The following is a 7,823-nucleotide window of genomic DNA, read 5'->3' as shown; positions in this document are numbered from 1 at the left end:
TAATGGGTTCTTTGCGTGCAGAAAGTGTAAAGCATGCAGAGAAGTCACCAGACCTCTGAGGGGTATCAATAACTTTATATCTCCAGTCAACAATCGCTCTTTTGATATAAAGCAATTTATCATGTGCAACAGCACTTATGTAGTTTACGCTCTAAGGTGTCCCTGCGGCCTGATATATATATAGGCCGTACCAAAAGATTGTTACGGATTAGGATTGCAGAGCACATTAACAACATTAAAAATGGTTATAAAGACCACAATGTGTCCCTGCATTTTAGGTTGAAACATAACAGGGATCCCAAGGGGTTGGAATTCTGGGGGATAGAGCACCTCCAAACCCACTGGAGAGGTATCAACCGTATTCGGGAATTATCGAAGCACGAAACCCGGTGGATTTATTCCGTAGATGTTCTTTCCCCCCGAGGCCTAAACATAGAGCTAGATATAAATACATATTTCTTAGAGTAAGTGCATACAGTCCCTGTTGATATATCCAATTATTCATTTATTAATTTTTAAATTATTAATTTTTTTAATTTCTTAATTTTTTAATCCTTTCTTTATCATATAAATTTTGAATACCATATCAATAATGAATTTAGAAATTATATTATTCTCATTTTATATATTTGGACATCTATTATTACATAATTATTTTATACATACCCATTCTTATAATTTTATTAGATTATATTTGTTTTTGAACAGTAGGTGTAAGGATTGAAGTTTGATTCTCATAAATGAATGCAAAGCCATAGTAACGCATCCTCCATGTATAATATAACCTTATTCAATATGTTTTAAGTTTAGATTAATCCACCAATGTAGTAAATTTATTAAGTAATTTATTTATTTACTAAAATAAACTATTCATATCCATTTATATCCAGGTGGAAGGCTCGCACCATTGATGTGTAATAGCATATTTTAATAGTATAGGGTAAATACAAGGGAGGATGCTATATATTTTATTTTATTTTATTTCATTCTCACCATTAAGAATAAGCATATGTCTGGTATATTGATTCTTTATATCTCTCATTGTACCTTATTTATGCGTAGATGATATATAAAAACGCTACATATGATATAAGTATGTAAGGTAAAAAGTATGAGAGATATTTGTAAGTAAGACATATGAGTTGTAATCTTTCCAGTGATGTCGGTAGTGTTGGTTTTAAAACAGTGTTAGCACATCGTATGCTAGAGTCTTCCTTTGCTGACAGCTCTGGGAGCATTGATTATGAAGTGGGAGTGGCTGGCAGATCGGCCTTTCTTATTCGCTGTTTAAATCCATCACTGATATTTAAAGCCAGCCTCACGATTGGTAGATTACGCCCTTTGATAACGTCCGGAAGTGATGAAACGCGTCAGGGTCGTAATCTACCGGAAGTGACGTGTGCGTTCCACGGAAGGTAACCAGGAAGCGAAAAATACTAGCTGTATACAGCGCGCAGTCCGGAACACCTCCCGGGGGACGAATAACACAGGCACAGTGCACTTTTACATGCTCTTTTAACCTATTGTATCTGGTACGCATATTTTAAAAAGGGGGAATCTGTTTTTGTGTATTATTTAATAAACATCCTTAAGCAATATTACACTATATGGCATTTCATTTTCTCCCCATGTTATACTTACCGAGAGGGTCTTGCACCACCTGGTGGTTGAACTAAGGAGACGGCAAGTTTAAAGATTATTATCCAAAGGCTTGTGATTACTATAATTGTGGTGAGTGCAATCTCACGGGGGGCGACCCCCTCACGCGGTGATCATTATTGGTGGAAGGATTTCTACGTTTACCTTCATAACCACAGACCACATCTTTATTTTGAAACTTTCCTGTCTCTCCAGCATTTGTTTTATATAAAGTGTCTTAACATCGGACACTCAGCGCTGCTTCAATAAGTACAACGAATCAGAGACTTGGCTCGCATAATTTATGATTTTAGTCTTATTGTTTAATTACAATGCTTTAAATATGTTCAATAAAATATCTTACTACAAAGTAAATGAGAACAAATCCTACATAATGGGGATATAGGCATTGACCCTGGTATACAAGACAAACTTAGTTCAAGATTCCCATACTCCTGGGATAACAAAGGGATAAAATACTTGGGCATAACCCTAACAGCAACGATAGATAATCTAGTGGCTGCTAACTATACCTCATTTTTGGGAGTTCTACAGAAAAAACTTTCGGATCTTGCCAAAGTAGAACTATCGTGGACAGGAAGACTGGCAGCGTTTAAAATTATGGTTCTACCACAGCTGCTCTATCTATTTAGAACGCTCCCAGTCCCTGTCCCTAATTCCTTCTTTTCTAGTGCACAACCCCAGATCAATAGATTTCTCTGGCAAGGCAAGAAGGCCAGGTGTGCCTTCATGAAACTCACTAGGTCTAGAGAGGCTGGAGGAATAGGACACGTCATACTAAAAGACTACTATATAGCAGCAATTCTTTCACAAGTAAAATACTGGCTATCCCAATCTCAGGTCCATTGATGGTTGGAGCTAGAGACAGCACAGGTCCCTAGGACAAATCTAGCTGACTTACTGCTATCTTCCAACATCCAGACATACACTCAAACACACCTATCCCCTACAATGGTTGCTACACTACTAGCTTGGAAGACATTCATATCATCAAAATTCACGAACCAAACAACCAAAGGTATCCCGATTACTACATCCAGCTTAACACTGGTTATACCAAATTTACGTATAACACATTGGATGTCCAGAGGCATACTAACACTAGAGGACTTTATGAATGGTCCAATACCTAAAACATTTGAGATCCTACAAACCGAGTACGGTTTGGAAGACTACGACTATTATAGCTACATCCAGATATCGCATCTACTTCAAAGATACCCTAACACTTCCATTGCAGTACCATGGCGAGTATTCCTATACTTTACAAACCCCAACACTAACATAAAAGGTATATCCTTGTTTTATAACTTGCTCAACAACAAACAGGTGTTCACCAAAACTGACAACATCATAACATGGGAACATAAGCTGGGTACAACCTATACCGAAGAACAATGGCAAAAAGCCTTACGTAACACATTTGCAGCCACTAAATGCGTTAACCTGTGGGAGACAACCTATAAATGAATACTAAATTGGTACTTAACGCCATACCGAATTTCTAAATTCGCTCGATAAACCTCGCCTCTATGCTGGAGAAACTGTGGACAAGTAGGTACACTACATCATATTATTTGGGAATGCCCAAGTATACATACATTATGGCAAAAAGTATTTATATTAATCTCAACAATAGCAGGACTTACAGTTACCCCGAAAGCAGATCTGGCTGTCCTTTCATTAGGCATAGAAAATATACCGGTAGCTACTAGAACCATAATTATACATATATTACTTAGCACTAGGTTAACAATTCTCAGACATTGGAAGGATACCAAACCTCCCACCTTCAGTGAAATTATCGAACTGACCAACACACACGCTACTTACGAATGTATGTTTGCAGCAGCCAAGGGTCAATATTTGAAGTCACAAGTCAAATGGTCTAGTTGGATAAAATGGTACGCACATAACCATAAGGGTTAAAGTTCTTTTCGTTCTGACTACCTACAACCTATACTCATATGAAGTAGACAAAGCTGCATATACTCTGTTTATGTTTTAATTTAATTATTATTTATGTTACCTTAACAATGTTCTTACCAGTACAACAAAATTTTACATATACGGAATGCTAGTCCTTTTACTAGCTTATTTACGAAATAGCTAATTAGTATGAATGTTCATGCCAAACATCCGACTGAAGATTATACTATCATATTAAAGATGGTCCACAACCGCTGACATCTAATTAACTATGTATACCATTACATATTACCTGAGGTATAAGACGAAAATGTGATGTCGCAGAATATCTATTCACTATACTGTATGCGAACTGTACTGGTTACAATATATATTGTTTACATTCTGTATTGTTTACAATTTATACTGTTTGATTCCTTCAAACCAATAAAAAACATTGGAATTAAATAGTGAACTATCACTAATCTATGCCTTCAATAATAAAGCCACATACCTGAAGAGTAACGGAACAGCAGTACCACAATGCTCCCAGATGTTTATCTTCTGAATCCCGGAGATTCCTTTTTCCTTCTGGCTGAATGTTGCTTGGAGTTATCTGCTATTTATATGAATTTCTGATGTTTATCTTCAAGAGCAGATGGATGGTGAAGGTACATCCTGTTTTTCCAGAACAGTTTATATAAATTAATAACTCAAATCAATAACTTTACTGGGTGTGTAACAATAAACTTTATTCATTAATATTTACCATGGTACTTGAGCAATAATATTTATTACATTTTGTGTTTGGATGTCCTCCTCATGCAAATAGTAGTAAAAGAGGAAATATTTTTTTACAACAAATTTGTATCAAAACTAGGTGGGTGACTTTTCTCAAGAAAGTGATTTATAGATGAGATAATATTTTTCAAATAAATTTCCATTAAAACGAGGTGTGTTACTTTTCTAAAGAAAGCAGTATAGTTTATAGACCAGGAAAGTAATGATCAGTGCCAAAAGGATACATGATACAAAGTAGGTATTCATAAATTAGGGTATTGGCTAAAAGTCAATTATAGTTAGTCCTCAGTGATCAGATGTCCAAAAAGTCAACTATATTAAAGAAAGTCCCTCAGCTACTGGAGAAATATGCCCCCAGGCAAATAATAACATACAAATAGGACCAAAACTTCTATATTCTTCTGTTGTTGACCCTTGCAGTAATTTTAGACTCTCACCGGACTATATTATCCAACATGAGTAAGGGTCAAATAAAGCTCATATTCCAAAGCAAATGTGTGGTGTCTTCCAGGGGCGTTGCTAGGTGGCAAAGAGACCAGGGGTTTCAGCCCGAAGTCAGAGCCCAACACCGGGTGGGGGGGGCAGCGGACGGTGGGGTTGTATGGAGGGGGTGCTACCTACCTGACATGCACTGACATAAACTGACCTACCTATCTGATATACACTGACCTATCTGGCTGACATACACTGACCTACCTGACGCGTACTAACCTACCTGATGCGCACTGACCTACCTGGCTGACATACACTGACCTACCTGTCAGGCACTGACCTACCAAACTGACCTACCTGACATACACTGACCTACCTGACATACACTAAACCACCTATCTGACATACACTGACCCACACTGACCTTCCTGACATGCACTGACCTACCTGACATACACTGACCTACTTGACACACACTGACCTACCTGACATACACTGACCTACCTATCTGACATACACTGACCTACCTATCTGACCTACATGTACACTGACCTACCCGACACACACTGACCTACCTGACACGCACTGACCTACCTATCTGACATACACTGACCTATCTGGCTGACATACACTGACCTACATGACATACAATGGCCTACATGACACACACTGACCTACCTGACATACACTGACCTAAACTGACCTACCTATCTGACATACACTGACCTACATGAGATACACTGACCTACCTGTACACTGAGCTACCTGACACACACTGACCTACCTGACATACACTGACCTACCTGACATACACTGATCTATCTGGCTGACATACACTGACCTACCTGACATACAATGACCTACATGTACACTGACTAGGGATGAGCTTTGAGTTTGAGTCGAACTCATGTTCCACTCGAACATCGGCTGTTCGCCAGTTTGCTGAACAGCGAACAATTTGGGGTGTTCGCGGCAAATTTGAAAGCAGCGGAACACCCTTTAAAAGTCTATGGGAGAAATCAAAAGTGCTAATTTTAAAGGCTTATATGCAAGTTATTGTCATAAAAAGTGTTTGGGGACCTGGGTTCTGCCCCAGGGGACATGGATCAATGCAAAAAAAAGTTGATGGGTGTAATGGAAATTTGTAAGTTCTGTATATATTTGTATTGTATTTTGTATGTATCGCACACTGCCCTCACTGTGCACACAGCACTAATAATGTTTTCAGTACATGTTTACATTCTTTTGAGTCCTGATTAGAATTAGCCTGCCTATGTAACGCCCCTTGTTACCATAAACGTACAATTGTAATATTAATGTGATACCTACGTAATCATGTGCATAAAAACCTTCAATTGCGTCATAATAAAGCAGAACAGTTATTTGGAAAGATGCTGAGCGTATCTTTTGTGTCTGTTCCCTACCACTAATCAATATGAGGATAGGAGTTGCCTATCATCAATTTAACCGAGTCAGCATGGTGAGCTTTGCCTTAGGAGGGGATTCCAGGTGACCCTGAGTATCCGAAACGAGGAGCTTGAGACGATCCGGGAATTTCTGATAATCAGCCGGCTGAGGTAAGCCTTTTGCTTACATTTGAGTTATCAGACTTCCTTGATCGGTAAGGCATTTTCGGGACAAAGGGTACCTATTTTACTCCCCTTAATCGAACTGTATTGCTTGGTGGTTATATGTTATGTTGTCCCTGTCTATTGTCCATTGGAGTGTTATAGATAAGAAAGGGAAGAATAGTGCTGTTCACAGGTATATGTAGTAAATCTGCTAGATAAAGTAGTTTAGAGGCAAGAGGGTATAGGCACACGTAGAGAAGAGAGAAGACTGGCCAGTCATTATGGGCATTGAATTAAGTAAGGGAATGAAGGGTAAGAGACCCTCAAAAATGCCCAGCGCAAGAGGAGCGCTATATATGCACCAGAGGTGCGGTTCCGCCTATACTGAGCCCCTAGATTAATGGTTAGAGTGGACATGGATCCACAATGGGTAACTGGGTTACCAAAGGCCATAGGGACTAAGAATCATGCAGAGTAAACAGCTAGAGAAACAGCTATCTATGTGAGCAGGATGGATCAAGGGTGACAATAACACTAGACAGAAAGGGACATTTTTATGTTAAGTTGTGGGATGAATTTGGGGTCAGGCACTAGAACTAGTAAAAGTCAGAAACAGAGAAATGAGAATTAAAACAGAATACTTTATATGTTGTCAGAGAGGGAAGATGGGATGAGCACTCTGGCTGCCTGTCTGATCATAGAAGCTAGATATAAAAGATATCTGAACAAAATAAGGAATGCAGAATTTATGCAGGGAAATATTAAAGAGTTAAAAGAAAGTGAGAGAATGATATGCATGTGTTGTGTACAAATGGGAAAAATGTAAGCGATTTTAGAGAGATATTGGTGTATGTGTGTGCGAATGCTGGGACTTTTAGTTCTATTGCTTGTGTGTGTCATGTACGCAGATGTGACCCCCTCCTTTGTGCTCTCCTGAAAGAATGTCCCTGAGAGGTCAGTGATAAGCTGGAAGGACACCATGCCAATTCCAGTTTTTTTAGACAAAACATTTAAAACAAAATGTGCCGGATTAACGAATCTAATGGTAAACAATGTGATCACAATTATTTTTTAAATCTGTTTTCTAGACATGGTAAAATGAAGGTTACATTTAACCATGTATTACACAAATTGAATATCCTTTGATAGTGGAAACAGTGCATTTAAAAAAGGGAAATTAAGTAAAATTAAGTAATAATGAGTATTAATTTCTAATATGAGTTTAACAATTATATAGATATATTGAAACTGGTTTAGACAACCTTTGGTTGGAAATGAAATCCAGGTTATTGGGGAAATTTGGAAACATGGGATTAGTTTAGATTAGGATAACAATTTTGTAATTTTACATTTATTCAATAAGCCCTTATTGAGAGAAAAAAAAGATTAAGATGAGGTTGTTATTTGGAATACAGCTGCCATAATATTTAACAAAGCCAAGATGGATGGAAT

The sequence above is a fragment of the Aquarana catesbeiana genome, linkage group LG04, assembly GCF_042186555.1.
Source record: "Aquarana catesbeiana isolate 2022-GZ linkage group LG04, ASM4218655v1, whole genome shotgun sequence".
NCBI lineage: Eukaryota > Metazoa > Chordata > Amphibia > Anura > Ranidae > Aquarana > Aquarana catesbeiana.
The sequence above is the reverse complement of the archived record's forward strand: the minus strand, read 5'-3'. Positions refer to the sequence as shown.